We start from the raw sequence: 20,301 nt of genomic DNA on the forward strand, positions 1-20,301 counted from the left end.
TTATCCAGTGTAAATTTCCTGCTTAACTCAAGCCCATATTCATACCCCCACCTTCTCCCTAATATTGCAGACCACTGATAGCCAGGGGCAACATTTCAGATTTTTGGGGTGGGTGGGTGGGTGGGGAAGGAAGGGCAAAGATTCATAGACTAAGTAAAGCTTTTTGATATGTTCAATGCTAAGTGGAAAAGGCAAGAGTGCTCTTTTTGAAATAGCACTTCATGTTTTTGCTTCTTATACAAAATAATAAGGACTGCAATGCAGTGGTATCTCGGGTTACATATACTTCAGGTTAGACTCCACTAACCCAGAAATAGTACCTCGGGTTAAGAACTTTGCCTCAGGATGCGAACAGAAATCATGCTCCAGCGGCATGGCGGCAGCTGGAGGCCCCATTAGCTAAAGTGGTGCTTCAGGTTAAGAACCTTTTCAGGTTAAGAACGGACATCCGGAACGAATTAAGTACTTAACCTGAGGTACCACTGTATTATTAATATGGGTTAACCCTTTTAAAAAAAAAACCAAAGCAAAGGGTTTTGTGCCTCTGGCAAGCTTGCTAGCACACAGACCCATTCTTCATTGTTTATAAGTTATAAACAACATTTGGATAACTAATATGCCCAACCCCTTGAAATGCAGGAATCACAGCTAAAGAATCCATGTCCATGCAACCTCTGGTTTAAAATTTCAATGAAGGAGAGTCCACCACCTTCCAAGGTTGCCCATTTCACTGTCGGACACTCTCATCGCCAGAACACTCTTCCTAATGTTTAGTCAAAATCTTTTTTATCGTAAATTGAACCCACTGCTTTGAATCCTACCCTCTAGAGTGCTTCAGATAAACAATAGTAATATCTTGCAGTTATGTTTTCAGAGCTAAAGGGGGACTAAGAGGAGAGAAGCACAGAAAATTCTGATACGGCTCTTGAAAATAAATTATTCCCTGATTCTGTGGGATTTTTCAGTTGTGGTACCATCACTTTGGAACTTCCAGCCAAGCTTGGCCCCTTGCCCCAATGCCTGTAATTGGACTTCTTAATATTTATATTTGAAAGCATCCACAGTACATTGCTGAGTTGTCAGCCATTTTGCCTCATTTAGCTGACAAATGGCTCCTCACTTTCCTGGTTTTATTTCACCAGGTTGTTTTCGTCACAATTCAGTTGTATTGTTTTCATATGACTTCATCTTTGTACATTGCTCTGAGCATCCTAATTGGGCTGGGAAAGTGACTCATTTTTAATGAAAGAAAGTATGGCTGAAGTAGGAGGGATTTGAACACAGGTCTCCCTCATCGCATAACTGCTGACTCAAGTCACTAACAGCCTCTGATTCGTCATCTGAATGTATAAAGAAAGCAGAGGTTGAATTGAGTTCATCATTTTGTAACCCAGGATAGCTATTTGAGTAAACAGGCCACCTCCGTGGCTGGCCTGGATTTTGGTGAACAATCTTCCCTTCTGGGTACATCAGGGTAAACCCACCATAAGCCAAATATCAGGAAGGAAAAGAGCAACAAAGCTGCCTTTATAGATCTTAACAACCAACAATGCAGCTTGTGTACGGCAGTGTACTGTTGTGTTTGCATGCCTTTTATTTAATGAGTATGCCAAGGCAATAATAGTAGTCCTGTCAGAACTGCTACAGTGAAACATCTTTCAGTCTTCTTATCCATTATAATCCATAGTTGCTGAAGTTTATAACTCAGCAGCAAAAATCTCCTCCAGGCTAAATCTTGGCATAGTAAGTGTCAACACTGAGGTAATTGGTTTTCACCTTGTGGGGAAAAAAAGCATTTGGAAGTTGCCAAAGGGCCATCATGTCCAAACGCCTACATTTCCCTGAGAGCTTCTCATTTATTTGTTTTCCTCCTCCCCCTGCTCCTTCTTTTCCCTGTTCCTTCTCATTTTCCTTCCTCTTCCCCCTGTCTTTAGCCTAAAATGGAAAGCAAACGTTCTAAGCCTGTGTGTGCAGTTAATGCCCAACAACATTCATCAATGGAGTCAAGCTAAAACTTCTCCAGCCTTAAAACACCCCACTCTTAAAAAGCTCTAGCCTGACATATTCCAGTGCTCTTTTTCTAGAAAAAGAGGTGCCGGAACTTACCATGAACACCTCCCTTGTTCTTTTATAATGGCAACAGCACTTATCTGAGAGGTGCCGGAACTGAGTTCTGGCTTAAAGATCCCCCTGGTATAACTACAGAATATGTCGGGCCTGAATTTTTAAAGACTGGAGTGTTTCTATGCTTTCAATGCACACACATTGTTGGTGAAGTGGTTAAGAGCGGTAGATTCGTAATCTGGGGAACTGGGTTTGCGTCTCCACTCCTCCACATGCAGCTGCTGGGTGACCTTGGGCTAGTCACGCTTCTCTGAAGTCTCTCAGCCTCACTCACCTCACAGAGTGTTTGTTGTGGGGGAGGAAGGGAAAGGAGAATGTTAGCCGCTTTGAGACTCCTTTGGGTAATGATAAAGTAGGATATCAAATCCAAACTCCTCCTCCTCCTCCTCTTCTTCTTCTCCTTCTTCTTCCCCAGGCCCCCAGAATCCTACTTGGTCTCACATTCAATGGGCCCTGAAGTCCGATGGTGATGGAGCCTCAAAATGTTACATAAGAACTGTTCAACCAATGAAAGGTTTTGGGGTTTTTTTAATGGAAGGCAAGATCAGGTCCAGGCTGACCTAAATGATATAGCCCCTGTTATCCTTGTACAGTGTTTATTTTCCAAAGCCTAGTCATTCACTATTTTGTCTAACACAAATTATCTCATGGCTTTCCATGGCCAGCCTAGTCAGGGCACTTATCACAAGAAACACTCACCTGTTGTGAGATTGTGATGGGACCTTCCATAACTACCAGGTGGAGTGACCCCAATGTGACCTTCCCTTAACATGACCTCTGTCATTTTACATATTGGCTTTGTTACTAATCTGACATCGCCGATAGTAGGTAATACTTGGGTGGCTAAATGGAGAGGAACTGGTTGTGACGTTTCAGTACATCGCCAATCACTACTGTGTCTGGACACACTGGGAAATTCCAGTGCCTATTGAACCCTCACTGATGGGAAGAGGGACCACTGAAAGCTGTATGGCCCACTTAATACATCTTGCTCCTTCCTAAATAAGACGCCAACCCAAAGATCATCACGGTCCCTCCACAAGTTCTGAAGCAGAGAGAACATATGCAGGACATCTTCTGCCAGTATCCTCCACTAGTCACTTTGCCAAGCCTCTTTCCTCAGGTTCATTTGCCCTGCAGCAGAAAGGGGAAGAGGGTAGGCAGAGTGGCCTGTATGGAGAAATAGGATGGGAAGCCCAGAGGCTCTATCCTCTTTCACTGCTTTGAAGCCTTTAAAGGACCTTCGGGCTGATCACAGGCAAACATCTATGCTATGCAAATGATATGGAGGGATCTGTGGGGAAGAGGGTATCTGCTTTGACTGTAGGATGTTCCCAGGAACGCAGGAAGCTGTCACCAGGTTTTTCTCCTAGGGACAAGCACCTGCCTTTATTTCAGGAATAGTCATGTTTTAGAGCTAGATTAATAAGACCGCGCCATTTAATTCACATGAGCTTCCTTATTAAATTTGATGGAACTGTCAGAAGTAAGTGGATTACGGTTGTATGGATTTAAATTAGACACAAAAGAAGTGAAGAAACTGAAATTCAAATGGGCAAAAAAATCATTGTCTAGTAGAATTGGAATGCAATTCTGAATTCTCAGTACAACTGGAAAAATGTGGTGGGCCACTTTTTTTTGATAAAATATGCTCCCAAAGATTTCTCCTTCATAGAAAGGTTTCACTTGATTTTTTTTTTTTTTAAAGCAAGCTGTAACTTAGTTATGCATGCTTTTCTGATTCATGCTCCTTCATTCCTGGAGTCATAGCTTATAATTTGTATGGTTCAACTTCACAATTTGCACCAGATAATTTAGAATTCATGATCTCATCAGTGTGTTTAATGACCTGGAAATAATTAAATTTCAATATTAAAGTAATTAGGAATTCAATGCCACCTAGCATATACTATGATACAACTCACTTAAATACCGAAAGAACAAATTGCACAATTCACCAGCAGGAATGGCAAAGTTATCTCATTAATTGGTTGCTGCAGTAGAACTTGCACATGATGGAAGAGATATCTTCTGGAAAACATTGTGGCCCAACCTACTGCATGCTCCCTACCCACTCCCCACCCTCATGCACCTCTTTGTGCCTGGGGCTTTTCTGCTCCCCAAATCTCCCCTTCCCAGAGGCATTTCTTCTGTGTGAGAGAAAGAGAGCAATTGCAGGCTCCATGGTGCAGATGAAGGATCAGCTCGACTTGCCTCTAATAATTCTTCAAGGTTCCCATCTCAATGGTGTGGACAATTATTTCTCTCTCTCTTGTAACACTGGAACCTTGGTCACTGAGTGAAACTGAATGGTGGAAGATTCAGGACAGTCAAAGTTAAGCACTCCACACAGCACATAGTTAAATGAAGGAAGTGGCTGCCACAAGATTTTCACATGAATGATTGCTGTGATAGAATAGATCTAGAAAATTTAAGACAGGTGTGGGGAACCGTTTTGGCCTGGAAAGCCAGGTGAGCATTTGCCTGCACCCCCAAATTTTGGGCTAACCTTGACAGGTGGATGGAACAACCTACCTGTCAATCACCGGTTGTCAGTGTGATGCCCAGTGATTGACAGGTGACTTATCCTGCCCCCTGCCAAATTCCTTTGTACAGTGCCTCCCAGGTGACTGACAGCTGGCTGGTTGCAGCCCAAGGGGCTTTGCTAGCTCTTTGTTTAACTTTTGGGAAGTTCTAAGCATAGAGCTGGCAGTGTGTGACCAGCAGGCATTAGCAGCACGGTCAAGTTTCCAGGCATGTCTCTACCTGCCATCACATATGACATCAAGTGTGGGGCATGTGGGCATGGTTTGGAGAAAATGCCCTAATGGGCCAAACTCCTGCCAGGCCAAAATTGGCCCATGAGCTGGAGGTTTGCAGTCCTGATTTAGGACTATACTATAGTGAGTATCTTGAATAAAAGGGGAAACCAATGGAACTGGAAGGAAATTGGCATACAGTGTCCAATTCTATCACACTGCAACTGACTATGCAACTTATATCTAACACTGGGCAACTTTGTCCAGATATACCTAACATTTTGCTAAACAAATATGTTGTCACCAGTTGTTTCTCTCAACTCAGGATATCTCTGAGTCAGTGTACATTCTCCCTAGAACATTTCACCACATGGGCTGCTGATGTTGTTTGTAGTCTGTTTCATCAAACTTCTTCATCTTTCACAAACGGCTTTCCCAATCAAACATAATTGTATAAGGCTTTCATTTGTGAGACCATTTTCTCCAGCCGCCAACGAATAAAGCAATGCAAGCATCCTTTGATGGTTCCTGGAAATGCAAAAGGATGTGAGGCAACACTCTGCAGGACTGTGAATGTTGCCTTTTCAAAGTCAGTGAGGTACTTGCAAATCAAGTTGAAATCAATAATTATGATTGCAAGGGAGGTCAATTAACCCTATAGTGAAATTTGCCGCATTGGCATGGGACCAAAAAGGTGACACGTTTTATTGAACTCTTTCCCAACTGCAAAGCATCTTTAAGGTTTCCTGTCTTTTTCAGAGATTTCGTGCAGACAGAAGCGAACAAACAGGAAAGGTTAGTCAGGCAGTAGTGCAAGCAATTATATTCACATGAGGGGATCAGAGCCATGACAACACTCTAGCTGAAGCACATTAACAGCTCTTGACAATAGAATGTTAAGGGTTATAAAATGTTATCAGCGGGATACAAAGAAAAGATCTCTGTTCGGTAAGACCCGGAGCACAATTCTTACATAAGCCTCTTTGTGGTCAGTTAATATACCCTCTGTACATTGGGGGAAAAAGAGAAGTGTATAGATCTTTATGATCTCTACAGGCTGTTAGCTTTCTGGAACAAAGGCTGTCATGGGGGGGGGGGATGTTTTCCTTCTACAAATGCTCCATCTCCAGCATCTTCAGTAGAAGTATCATAGGTAATAAGTGCTGCTGGGAAAGACCTTTGCCAGAGAAGCAGGCCCATATAGACCAATGTAGCCTGTGCTGGGAGCCTTGGGATATATAGTTTCCAAGGCATCTGATGTCCATTCAGCTGCATTGGGTGCACTGGAGAAACTCCTGTGAGCAAAGTCTCATCTCTTACCACCACCCACCCTATTATACTTAGTAAAGAAGGCAAAGCCCTCTTCCAGTGCACACATTCCCCATCTAGCAAGAAGGCAGACTAATTAATAAAATAATTAGTCTGTAATATCCACCCCCTTCCTCTGTCCGTAGGAGGTGTCTACTATCCATCTCCTCCAATGCCTGAAAAGGAATTGTACTAGCTACCTGGCAAACTACCATAGATCTGAGCTGGCTGGGATTGACTGGAAATGGCCAGCTGTCACTTAAGCTGAACCTTTCAAAATGGACTGTGGCCATGCAGCCATTGACCACCAGACAACCTGCAAGAAGAGACCAGAAGTCTATTTGCAAGTAAGAAGATCAGGGTAGGCAAACTTTAGCTTAATAACTCCTTTCAATATCAGTATTCTGTTTTGTCCATTTTTGCTTCTCCTGGCTCCTTTTTAATTGCTAATAAAAGATACATAGTTTGGTGGTTGTGTCTTGCATTCATTGTTGCCCAATTCACAGGGTTATTGTAACAGCTCCCAACTGTATAAACTCAAGTCACTTCATGCTATAGAGGTAGGTATAGGATGGGAATTGACCAAGAAAAGCAGGTTACTCTGATCTCTGGGAGTGAGAAGTACCTGGGTGCAGGCTGTGTTCCCCTTGTAAGCCCAGTGGCATCTTGGCTGAGAACAGCAAGTTCTTTCACTCCAGGATGAGGACAAGTAAACTAGATGTTCTCTCAGATTCCCCATTGAGGCCTTAGAAAGCACTTACCATTTGTGGTAAGAGGGAACATAAAAGAGACATGCCTACCTTACAAGGTAGTTGTACAAGGATGGACATAAGCAGGCTCTCTGCCCTCCTCTTCCATTACAGTTATATCCCCCAGGGTCCTTGGTTCCTTGGGTGCTCCCTGTAGATAAGGGAGAGAGGTTTCTAGAAAGACCACCCTGTTGGCAGAGCCAGACCGGTAAATGGGAAGCAGGGAGGTGGTTTCACTTACAGTTCGGCTCCACCTGTAACAATACAGGAAGTGACCACGTTCTTTCCTTATCATTAGTATTAAATATTACTGGTTCAGAGCTGAACTGATCTCTATGACTTTTATAGGCTGATGGCTTACAGGGACCTCATGCAGGTGGCAACTTCTCTGAAGCAATAAAGGAGGATTTCTCCTTTTTGCTGATGTGGCACTTGTCTTGAAACAAGATCAGTAGTTGGATAATTATATAGATTATTTTGCATAATTTTGTATAATCTGGTTATTTTTGTTTTTGGCAATACTGGGTGAAAGGTTTTCCAGACAGGTGAAACACAACTTGTAAATAGTTCATAGAGAATGGAAAATAACTACGACTGGTTCAACAAATTTAACTAATTTCACTTTGGAGGAAAACAAAAACTGCCCAAAGTCATTTATCAAAATATTTTTGAGAATCTATTTCAAGGTTTCCTCTGAGTGTATTTTTCTTACTGCTTTATTATTTCACCTTGGAAAATAAAATACTTAAAAGTTTTGTTTTTTTTCTTTTGGAAGTAAGGTCAACTGAAGATCATTATTAAGAAACAAAACATCTCATTCTAATTGCTATTGTGGATGTTACCGCTTAAAAGCCTTCCTGGCCATATGCATTTGCTCACACGATCAGTGATCAGATAAAGATGATCAGGCCAATACTCCATTCTCAAATTAGGACATCATTTCACATAGGTTCACTGCCTTCCCATGTCTCAGAGCCACCCAGCTATTTGCTGTAATCATGGGAGATAGACATATTACCCAACATCTCATAAATTTGATTATGCCAGAGAATGCCAATCTGGTAAGTCAGCCAAGAAGAAGAAGAAGAAGAAGAAGCAGCCACAATTGGAGAGACAGTTGCATGTCCCTAGTCCCATTGAGTCAACAGTTTGAAGGACTGTCCCTACTGCAATTTTAAAACAGCCTCCCACTTTCAATAAAGGCTTACGAATCCCCCACTTTGAAAAGCAGAGAAGGCCAGGGAGAGAGTCTGAAGTGAAAATTGACTCTTCTTTGCTCTGGGCGTGAAACTATTTTTTCCTCTTGGGGATTAGTTGACATTCTATTAGTGCTGCAGAGATGACTAGGAGCAGATAAGGGGCCTCTTCCTCCCCTCCTGACACTGAACTCTGCACTGTGCTGTAGTAAAACATGACGTTTCTTGCAGGGATGAGCTCCCCACCTTAGCACATGGCTCAGAAGAGCCGGCTAGCCATTAAGATTTCCCCTCAGGCAGATGCTCTCATCCTTTGTTTGGAGCAAGTTTTGACAACAGCAATACTAATTGATTAAATGTTCTAATCACAGATTATAGCTTAGAGAGAGATAACATTTTTATTTCACCGAGTCTCTGCGAGTATTCATTTAGTCTCTAGATGACTATATTTTTACAACCCACACAGCAATTGATTCAGTTTTATTTACTCTGCATTCACAGATTGGGTAATGCCTATTGGGTAATGTCTTCTTCTTTGAAGTATGCATTGCACTTTTCCCTCCCTTCCCTCCCTTATGCTCAGACTAAGCAACTCTTTAAGCTGCTCTTCCTAGTCTACTGATTGGAAGACGGATAGCGCAAATGGTGAGTTACAATTTGCAGTGCGATCCTATGCATATTTTACTCAGTAAGTCCCCATGGGATTCATTGAGGCATGCTCCTTTGAAAGTTTACATAGGATTGCAAACTGAGTCAGATAGTAGCTAACTGAACACTATGTGATGAGTTTGGGGGTTTTGTGTTCAGTATCATGTCTTCCCAATCTCTAAATGGATGTAGAAGAATAATGTGAAACTGCCAGTATAGGACAGTTAACTTTAGAGCTAGTAGAAGAAGAAGAGAAGAAGAGTTTGGATTTGATATCCCGCTTTATCACTACCCGACGGAGTCTCAATGTGGCTCACATTCTCCTTTCCCTTCCTCCCCCCACAACAAACACTCTGTGAGGTGAGTGGGGCTGAGAGACTTCAGAGAAGTGTGACTATCCCAAGGTCAGGCAGCAGCTGCATGTAGAGGAGCGGGGAAGCGAACCTGGTTCCCCAGATTACGAATCCATCACTCTTAACCACTACACCACACTGGCTCTGAAATCAAGAAACATTGTTATTAGCGAGAAGTATTATAATACATTAATGACCTGAAAACAAGCTGGTGTTTTTGTTCCATATTTTAAGAGGTCCGTATGAAACAAACCATAAGGGGGGAGACTGTGGTAAAAGAACAGCAGTAGTAAGTAGCAGGTATAGTCATCCCTTCATCATACATAAAGTTTGCCCATAAGAGTCCTTTTTTCTGCTTGATTCACTTGACCTTAAATAGGGAACCTGTGGGCCTCCAGATGTTGCTAAACTACAAATCTCATCATCCTTGACTACTGATCATTCTACTTGGGGCTGATGGGAATTGGAGCCCAACAACACCCGTGCTTCCACCACCTCTGCTTTAGAACCTAAGAAGAATCTTCATGGATTACCAAAGGCCCATCAAGTATTTTCCTCTCCTGAACAAGGGCTAGCAAGATGCCTCTGGAAAGCTTACTAGGCAAACATGAAGGAAGACCCCATGGAAGTAATTCAGACTTACTTCTGAGTAGACATGGTTAGGATTGTGCTGCAAGTTGGGTATCATTCTATGAGAAGCTCCAGTGATGAACTTCTATGACCTACATGTTCCCACACCTGTGTGCCTGTTTCAACAGAAGTAAAGTGAGGACCTACCACCTTGGGTCTTTATATAAGGGGCAGGCTAACAGATAATGAGTGATATATTCTGTCATAGGGGTGTTTCTTCAACCCCCTGATCATTTTGCTAACCCCTTCCTGCATCTTTTCCAGCTCCACAATATCCATTTTGAGGTGTGGTGGGCAAACTGGCGCCCTGTTTGTTTGAGAATGGGCATGACTGAACATGCACAGTCTTTTAATGGGGGTGTTGTTTTTTTAGTTTTTTTTTTAAAAAACAACACAAATATTAATGCTGGCTAGCATCTAAACACCTGGAGCTACCCTACTCATTTGAAATTTGGCATGGATAATCCCCTCTGAAGGGGCTGCCGTGTCTCAAAATTCCATGTCTTTATGTGAAACAAGAATGGTTCTTTTGGTTTTGAAGTACAAGTCAATGGGCTTTTGAGGGATCTGTATTTTCCAGGTTGTAATCTGGATTCAGATCTGGTTTGGGTCAAGTCCAAATCAAATTCAATCTGTATTTACAAATTAGGGTTACAGATTAGAACAGGAGAGCTGTGCATAGCTCTAATATTCAAGCTCATATTCACATAAGAGCCTGCTATGATTCTGCACTGCAAGGGATTGAACCAAATAACCCCGGGGTCCTTGCCAACTCTACAATTCTATGATTCTATGATCACACCAATGACCTGTCTGGCCACTGTGAGAACAGGATGCTGGACTAAACAGATGCCTTTAGGAAGCTCACAAGCAGCACCTAAGTGCAATAGTACTCTGCCTTCCTGCAGTTTCCAGTTTCCAGTTTCATGATGTTGTTTAATACTTTTGCTTTTTTTTTTTTTTTTAAAAAAGATTATCATCATTTTGTGGCAATGAATTCCACCAGTTGATTATACTTCTTGTGAAGTTTACCTCTTTTTTAAAACTTGGAATTTTATTCTGAAATACATGCAGTTATAAATACAGGCAGCAAGAAGGATGGACAAACTTAACAATACAAAAAGATCACTAATTACGAGTAAAAAGAAACTCGCTGATTACAGTCTTTAGTATGTTGAGGGCGAGCCTGTAAATCAGAGTAAATCAGCCTGATTTTGCCATTCTGTCTGTCTTGAAACTGCTCCCACTCAGTTTCAATTGTGAACTATTTGCTAACAATCTTTGATCTATTCTTTATCAAGGGGTAAGAATGAGCACAGATACAGTTCCTGTGTGCTAGATCTTTTTCTTTTCTTTGATTAAAAAGAAGAAAAAAACTCAACAGGCAGCCAATCTCATCCATCCCCTTGCAGATGGTTTTAATCTGCTTTGTTTTCCCTCAAACAGACTAGCAAGTTTATCAATTCAGATTAATGTCCCATTTTACCCTCCACTGACAAACCTTCAGCAATGCTCAATGTGTCTCCCCCACCCGCTGCCTTTCCTGGGGGAAATAAGCAAGGCTGGCTTTGGAAAGTGTATCAATGTCCTTTCCTTTACACAACCAACCTTTCTGGGTAGAGTTGAGGCGAGGCCCAATCACCGCAACATTAGTGCAACGTTTTGTCATCTCACATTTCATAAATCCCTGAAAACAAGCTCCTGAAAAGCAGGGGGGTAAGATGACATTGGGGAATAGAGTCAAATCACAACCCAAACATGAACTCTGGTAATGGCTGAGAATTAGGCGACCAGCTCTTCAGTCTATTTAGAATGGCTTAGAACATGATCGGAACTGTTTGCTTAGCCCTGCTATGAATACAAGGGTTGAACTCATGGCCTCCTCCCTCATAAATAAACTGATGTCCAGGCTAGAGCTAGATGCCCATCTTTCCTTGATGTGACACTCAGAGCTCACATCCTAAAAAATCTCTGGGGCGAGGAGGGTTATGGAACATAAATCTATGAAAATAGTTTATTAATGCGATGTTGAAAGCTCATGCCTGTGAAAATCAACAGGGTGGATTAGGTAGGCTGAGTGTACCATGAAGACAGGTTTCCCCCTTGTTTTTCCTCTTTTAATTAGAACCAGGCACAGAAACTGGGATTTTCTCTTGAACAATCAACTATGGCCTTGGTCACCTCGATGAGAAAGGGGCTGGGTGTTGCATTTTGCCAGCAAGTGTGGATTTTAAAACCTGGTTGATTTCCACAATCTCCATGTCTATTAAAAGAAATCCAAAGTGCTTGGGGTGGGAGAAAGAGAACATGAAGGTGATTTGTGGCAGTTAAGGAATGAAGGAAAAATTCATGGAGACTGGGTCTGCTAGCCAGGATGGCTACATGGAACATCTCTGTTCAGAGGAAGGATGATGCTGAGTATTAGTTGAAGAGAAGCACCAGCAGAGATGGGGTATTGCCTTCATGGCCTGCTCATGGCCCTCCAAATGGGGCAAGGTGGAACTTTAGCCTGGTCTAGCTTATATGAGCAGGCTAGTCTGAGAGACACATCTATTTACCCTGACCTTTGACATCTGAGATATATGTTTTTAGGACCCATCCTATTATTTTGATTGTAAATTGTTTTAGCTGGTTTTGCTTTGTATTTTTACATTGGTTTAAACTGATGTGCTACCTTATGGTGAAGGGTGGGCAAAAATTATTATTATTATTATTATTATTATTATTATTATTATTATTATCTTAAATAAGAATGATAACAAAGCTTTATCATCTAAGTTCCAAGCCAACCCTATCCCCCCCCCCCGGCTAAGGCATAAGGGAAGATGGCGTCCCTCTCCATTCCATGCTCCCTCACCCAGTTTGACCCTCAGTGGAGTTGATAGAGAAGAATTATTGGTGTTTTTGAAGCATATAACATCATCTGCCTATTGCTTCCATCATGCAGCCCAGAGGGTGACTTAGGGAACGGCATCAGGCATGCTACTTGGTAGCAGAATTTAAGAACACAAAAACAGATTGGGCGTTAATCCCACATAATGGTTCCCATCACATGACTCACCCATCCAAATGATTATTTACCCCCTTAACTATATGTTGCAGACTTCATATAACTACACAGCAATATTTTTGCAACCTCTCTTATTACCGGTGGTACGAAAGGGGGTGATAAATCTTCCTTCCTGCCAAATGCATTTGTCATACTATTTAAAAAAATGTGCACTTTTAGGTGCAACTAATTTAGCCACTTATGCTGTGCTGTCAGTAGTTAGTTGCTCAGAGGAAAGAGGAGTAAATGAAGAGAAGCAAAATGCTTCTGAGTGAAATCAGTTTCCCATACATCACTTGATGCAATTCAAGTATTAGAAAATGATTCCAGAATGGGGTTCTCCATTGGATATTCAGCCAGGATGGGACAAACGCCGGCTCCTTCAACTTGAAGCAAGATGAACACTGCAGCCCATAGTCAAGTTTGACTGTTCTTTACCAGGGGTCCTTTATCTTTTTACCTTTGTGTGAAAGAGTGTAAAACAACAACAACAACAACACCCTGTCCATCTGGCTGGGCTTCCCCAGCCACTCTGGGCGGCTTCCAACAAAATATTAAAATACAATGATCTGTTGAACATTAAAAGCTTCCCTCAACAGGGCTGCCTTCAGATGTCTTCTAAAAGTCTGGTAGTTGTTTTTCTCTTTCACATCTGGTGGGAGGGTGTTCTACAGGGTGGGTGCCACTACTGAAAAGGCCCTCCGCCTTGTTCCCTGTAACTTGGCTTCTTGCAGTGAGGGAACCACCAGAAGGCCCTCATCGCTGGATCTCAGTGTCTGGTTAGAACGATGGGGGTGGAGATGCTCCTTCAGATATACTGGACTGAGGCCTTTTAGGGCTTTAAAGGTCATTTGTTCCTTTGTACAGCTCAGCTATTGCATGCACAGGTACGCACTTGTTGAATGTTACATGTGAAGTATTATAGGAATGCACAGCTCAACTATTTGTGTACACTGGTCATGGGTTGTACACTTGGGACGTTCACATATTATAATCTACAAGTGTGGTACCTTGATCATTCCATGTGCGACAGCTGATCAGAGTGGCAGCTCCATGTACAGGAGCTGACCTGACTTATTTTAATGCTGATCATGAAAAGGTGGTATCCTCTACTACACCTGCCAGTTATGGAGTTGTAGGACAAGTCACAGGGCACACAGCTGTTCTTCAGCAGAAAGATACAGCCAGGGGGATCATGAGGAACAGACAGCTGACTACTACTGCTGCCCCCAGCCCCTGCTGCTTGGCTCTGCCAAACAGTAGAGCCAGCTTTCTCTTTGCTGTTTTGATGCCAGGGAATCATTTGCTCTTAAAATACTGGACACTTACTTGCTTTGAATCTAGTTAATTATGCAATATTTGTGCCATATTATCAAGCAGTTTTAATTTTATCTGCATCTGGTTTCCATATCTAATTTCACTGTTCTTCTGAATAATGATTATGGATCTGGTGAAGTGTGAACAGAATTTCGCTTGTACAGTGGTGCTTGCCTGACTCCTTTCCTGCGCTACAACCTCTGTGTCCTCGCTCAAATTATGTGGGATGGAAGCATGGGGTTTCAGCAGGCTAAGGAAATCCAAAGAATATAGCAGAGTTTCCTCGTGCAACTTTAATTATTTGCAGTTTTATGCCTTTTAAACTTTTTTCTTTTATTCTAGGAATCATTCAGGGTTGAGGAGCAGGATAGAAATTAATGAAATAACCCGCATATATACGTAAATAAGCTGGTAAAGCTTTATGGCTGAGTCGTAGAATCTAATTTCTGGCTAATTTAACGCCTAGTCATCCTCCAGTTTAATCACAAAGCTGAAAACAAATTCTACAGCCAATATTATATTTATTTGGCCCTCTGCTCCTCATCTCATATATCGCTTGCAGTGCAATCCAGACATGTCTACTCGGAAGCAAGCCCTGTTGAGTGTGTATAGGATTGCAGCCTTAGTGTGTCGATGCACTTGACTGCACGGAGGATAAAAAAGCACAGTTAATGAATCATTGTTCTAGCAACATGTGGCATTCGATCATGGTGTCCTAGTAGGATTTCAACAAGCAATTAGGAGATGGATACAAGGATAATTGGCACATTTGTTTTTTTGTCTCAAGTTCTGTGGTAATCACTTAAGCTAATTCATTCTGCAGGTAGGAGTGGTAGGAGAAATTCCACCCCAGCCTTTTGCGCTCACAGTTTGCAGGGTTCACTGAGGTAGACGTTTAATCTGTTTCCAGCACACAGTATTCACTTCAACCAGCAAGAAAACAGGGCTTTCTGGAGTGATCATGTTGCAACTTGCTGACTAAGAGGTTTCTCATTGGGGGAGAGAACAATTACCGCATCATTGCAAACACTGAAGAGAGACATGATGTAAAAAATTAAAAATTTTGGGGGGCTAATACTTGGCTTTATGTAAACTCAGAGACAATCCTACAAGGCACTCAAGGTAGATTATAGGTTTGGGCAAAGCTAGAAAATTGCTGCCATTATATTGTTATTATTAACACCTTGTAATTTGCCCTAAGGAATACTGAAGTTCTCTCTCCTTATTTGGCTTTAATGAAGGAAAATTGCTACCTTTGCAAGTTGGATGGCGCCCGCTCTGATTAGTCTTAAATACAGAGGACTATTATTTTGATTTTTGTTGTTGTTGTTGGAGGGATATTAGCATTGCATAGGACAGAGAAGAAAGTGGATGAGATAGTGGTTGGAGTCCTGTTTTGCTCAAGAAAGATGAGTCACCTGTTTGCTACAGTCATGGTCATGGCTTTAAAGGTTCACTGACGGAAGCCTGGTTAAGGTCCTACAACCCCTAAGTGAATTAATTCAACAGGATTCTGTGGCACAGTTGTTGTCATACGTGCTGATTGGACTGATGGAAGGGGTAATTTCTGAATGGAGATAATGTTATTAAAACTCTGGGAATCATTCCATCTGAGTGAGGCTATGGATGAATTAGCACCCTCTTTCTAATAAAATAAAACCATTTATGTATGTCCCAGAGCCTTTTTCTGAGCCTTTTGATGCTCTCACAGCCAACACTTCTCTAGTATTCTGGAGCCAACATTAATAAAACATTTTTTTCTCTATACATCTCCCCCCCGCCACGGCCTGTATGTTGTCATTACCGTCTCTGGGAAAAAGTGAACATTAAAGAAAAAGGAAAAAAGAAACCTACGTCTGATCTTATCTGTAATTAATTTATATTTTGATAGTATAGAAGGTTTTTGTTGTTGTTGCATGTAATGACTTACCTGCTCATTCCCCCCACCTTCTTTTGAACTCCTGTGACCGCTTAATAACTCATGCTGAAGCAGAGCAGATTATGACATTTTCCCCCACCCACCTTCCAGGAAAGGTGAAGGTGTTGCCTCTCATACTTAGACAAATTGCTCCAAATAATGACTTTGTGCAAAATTAGTCAGACATAATTGAGAAATTCTATAGATGAATAGAAAAGCAAATCTAGATGAGGTTATCATTTTAATGTTTTAAGGCTGCACGGAGCTTACCACAGCAGTTGAAAACATTTATCCAGCAGTACAATATTATATTGCAACATTATTGTATCAAGAGATGTCATCTGATAAGGTTTTTTATTTTAGCACATTTGAAACCTTTCCCCTTTTAGTTCATTAGTTAATGTAAATTAATTTGCATATTACAAAAACTGCAGGACAGGGTCTCCTTTTTACAATACTGAAAAGATGTATGGGAAACAAAAACAAAAACTACAAATAAAATCTGCATTTAAATTATTAGAAGGAAAAGCTGTCTACAGGCACTTCCATGCTGGTGCTATTTCATACATGGGATTAAATCACATAATGGCAAATTCAGGTTGTGCAGTTAACGTGGATTTTGGCACTCTTGTGCAACAAACACACTGCTTCCCCCAAGTTGTACTTTTTGCTTTAAGGAAAGCATGGAATAACAGTTGATTGATGCAGCATTGGATATCCTCCCTGCAAACAAATCAGAATGAATGCTCATTAAATAGGTCATCTGGTAGCGACCCAGTATAGAAACACATCAGAACCAAAGCATCCTTCAAAAAAGATGTCTATAATTCCCATCCACCCAGATTAAAAACTGTCCCGACAAATGGATCCACTAAAACCCAAGATGATTAAATTACAAATTAGTCCATTCAGTTACAGAGGATATTTCGTATATATATGGAATTGGCATTGCAGCTTTAATCTGATGCATGGATGAACTGGTGGAGTAAATTGCATGTAAGATTTTCCAAGTTCATTCCCTGGCATTGCTAGTTAAAAAGGAACTCAGGTGGCATATAAGGCCTAAATCTTTGAAGAACTGTTACAAATTAGAGCAGACCAGTGGGAGCCAAAAGGGGGGTTGTAAGATGCTATTGGACTATAGCTCCCATTACCCTGACCATTAGCCAAGCTGGTTGCAGTGATGGGTTGCAGTGAGTAAACAGTCCTGGATGAGATGGATAAATGGTCTGTCTTGGTTTAGGGCAGCTAAGGTCATCTATCCATGTTCCATACAAACTGTTGAGATCAGGGAGAACCACTTTGCCACAACTGAAGATTAAATATTAGGCAACTGGGGTTGGGGAGGGGATGCTAAATTGGAGTTAGCTGCAGCTTTCATCTTAGAAGATTTGCTTCCCATGGCTGATGATTTCATCTTAATGGTTTCAGTTCCACTGTTACATCAGTGATCTTGACCTTTCCTTTCAGTCCATATGTCTAATCACGTCACCAGCAATTCTTCCAGGATGTCCTCCATGGTAGCCTTTGTAGGAAATGATTGGCTGCATAAGAACTGGAATGGTGATATCTATACCATCATTGGACAATGGTTCTCTTATTAAAACCTTCTAGTGGAAGACTTAACAGATTTACCTGGGCTATTGTTTCCTTATAACTATCCTCACAGCTGGAAAGTTTTTCTTATTATACAGTGCATTTCTACATACATTTCCCCCTCATTCTTTCTCATGGCTGTTCTGTCTGCTGCTGAAGCTGAATGGAAACATATTACCTTGTACAACAAAGTCCCCTAAATCATGTGTTTGTGTTTAAGTATATATAGGAAGAAATGTCAGTGAAGTGGCTCATATGCTTAAAGTTAAAGATGGAAATAAGTGTACTTGAAACCTCCTGAAAGGCTACCCCTGGGTTATTAAAGAGCTCCATCAGCAGTGCATTAACTATTCCACATAACACAGAGGATTAGATATTCTTAATTATAGGTACTAGTGTATATGAATCATTTCTATTGCATATTGTATTGTATAGCTCATCTGCCAAATCATCATTAAATAACTGGACTGAAGACAGACTAAAGATGACTTTGAAGGTGGGTTCATTGATATTTTTTCTTTGATTTCATTACATTTGTATCCCACCTTTCCTCCAATAATTTTAAAGTGATGGACATGCCCCATGTACCACTCTTATCCACACAACAACCCTGTGAACCCTGGTGGAGCCAGTGTGGTGTACTGGTTAAGAGCGGTAGTCTTGTAATCTGGGGAACCGGGTTCGATTCCCCGCTCCTCCACATGCAGCTGCTGGGTGACCTTGGGCAAGTCACACTTCTTTGAAGTCTCTCAGCCCCACTCACCTCACAGAGTGTTTGTTGTGGGGGAGGAAGGGAAAGGAGAATGTTAGCCGCTTTGAGACTCCTTAAAGGGAGTGAAAGGCGGCATATCAAATCCAAACTCTTCTGTGAAGTTCACTTATGCAGAAGAAGTCAAGGTCAGCGAGTGAGCTTTATGGCTGAGCACTGAACCTGAGTTTCTCCCACAATCACTACACCACAATGGAGGGTAGTTGCTAATATTCTGGGATGAGGGGGAGCAAAGTGGTTGAGAAGTTGGTGGTGGGGCAGCTCCAAGTATGTATGGATATAACCAATCTTTCAGACCCATTTCAATCCAGCTTCAGGCCTGGCTTTGGGACTGCAACTTTTTTGGTTGCCCTGGTTGGGAGATGTACAGGGGGAGTGCAATCTTGTTGATTTTCCTTGACCACTAGATGGCTTTTGCTCCTATTGATCATTGCTTTTTTATGGAGTCTGGCAATTTGGGGGCCTACAGTGTAGTAGTTCTGCTCCTATCTCTAGGAGAAATTCCAGAAAATAGTACCCAGTCACCATTGTTCATCCCCGTGGGAAGTATCCTGCAGTGATTTCTCAGGGTTTGATCTTGTCATCCATGTTGTTTAAAGCTGTAAAGCTGTTGGGAAAGTCAGCAAGGGATTTGGGGCAAGGCACAATCAATGAAACTGAACACTTATCTCTTTGTACAATCCCTATTAGGAAAGGTAGTGTAGGTCCCAAACCAGTGACTTGAGGCAGTAAAGGGTTGGATGTGGACCAAGAGGTTGCAGCAAAATCCAAACAAGATGGAGGTGTTGTGGGTGGATGGGCAGTTCCCATATCAGGGAGCTGGCAGAACTGCCTGTTCTGTATGGGATCACACTCCCCTTGAAAGAGCAGGGTGCTCCTCAAACGATTGTTGTCCATGGAGTCCCAAGCAGCATTGGTGACTAGGAGTGCCTTCAGCTGATGCACCAACTATGACCATTTCTGAAAAGGATAGTCATTGATGTTCTGGTAAGGTCCAGATTAGACTATTGTAATGCACTCTACATGTGGCCTCTCAATCGCTGATGGAGCCAGTGGGTTGAGTGCCTATAATCCCCCCAGTTTACAGCAGTTAACATTGGGACCAATTCAAAGTGTTTATGCTTGTGTTTACTCCTCTGAATGGCCTGGGGCAGCCATATCTCAGACTTCTATATCTGTGAGAGTTCCATGCACACAAGGAGATGGGTGTACAGAGCTGTACAGAGCTTTCTCTGACACTGAAAAGAACGAGGTAACCCTTTCTTATGCACATGTGCCTCTGAGGTTTGGCAACAGACACATGAGTGTCATTTACAGTACTTCCTTACTTCCAAAACTACATTACAGCCTAGAAGTCATATATTATGTTTACTACCATTGTTACTACTAATGATGATAATTTGGAATACCATCAGCATTGTTATTGGGTACCTACTATACTGTTGGTAATACGGAAATTTTCAATAGTTGTAGTAGTAGCAGCTATTGTAGTAATAGCAGTAGTAGCAATTATAATAAGCATGCATGATGTATTTAATGAGCTTTGGTCAGGCACTGAACAGATCTTGAGGATCCTTGTTGACCAAACAACCACTCTGCTTTATAATTGCCTCGGGACAGGAGGAAGATGAACACGAATGTATATAATTTTGATTCTGTGCTTAGAGCAGGAATGACCAATTTCCTCAGCCTAGGAAGCTATATGCCAGGGGTGGGGAAACCTAAGATGTTGCTGGATTATAACTCTCATAGCCCCTGACCATTGGCCATGCTGATTCAGGCTAATGGAGTCTGACAACATCTGGAGGGACTTGCTTAGATGTCTTTGCACCTAGCAATCTGGAAGCCAATTCTTCCCTTTAAAGACCTGTTTGGTTCAGGGGGA

The 20,301-nt window shown here is 41.8% G+C and overlaps 1 protein-coding gene across 1 annotated transcript in view; it reads right to left on the reverse strand.

The window, feature by feature from the left end:
• Positions 1 to 16,436: 16,436 nt before the first annotated feature.
• Positions 16,437 to 20,301, reverse strand: part of LOC310673062 (uncharacterized protein) — a 125,913-nt gene continuing 122,048 nt past the window's right edge. Inside the window, exon 2 of the transcript XR_014508783.1 lies at positions 16,437 to 16,774. The gene's annotated coding sequence lies outside the window, so the exon portion shown is untranslated. The remainder of the gene's footprint in view (positions 16,775 to 20,301) is intronic.

The sequence above is a fragment of the Podarcis tiliguerta genome (genome assembly GCF_965153285.1).
Source record: "Podarcis tiliguerta genome assembly, chromosome: 2".
NCBI classification, from domain to species: domain Eukaryota; kingdom Metazoa; phylum Chordata; class Lepidosauria; order Squamata; family Lacertidae; genus Podarcis; species Podarcis tiliguerta.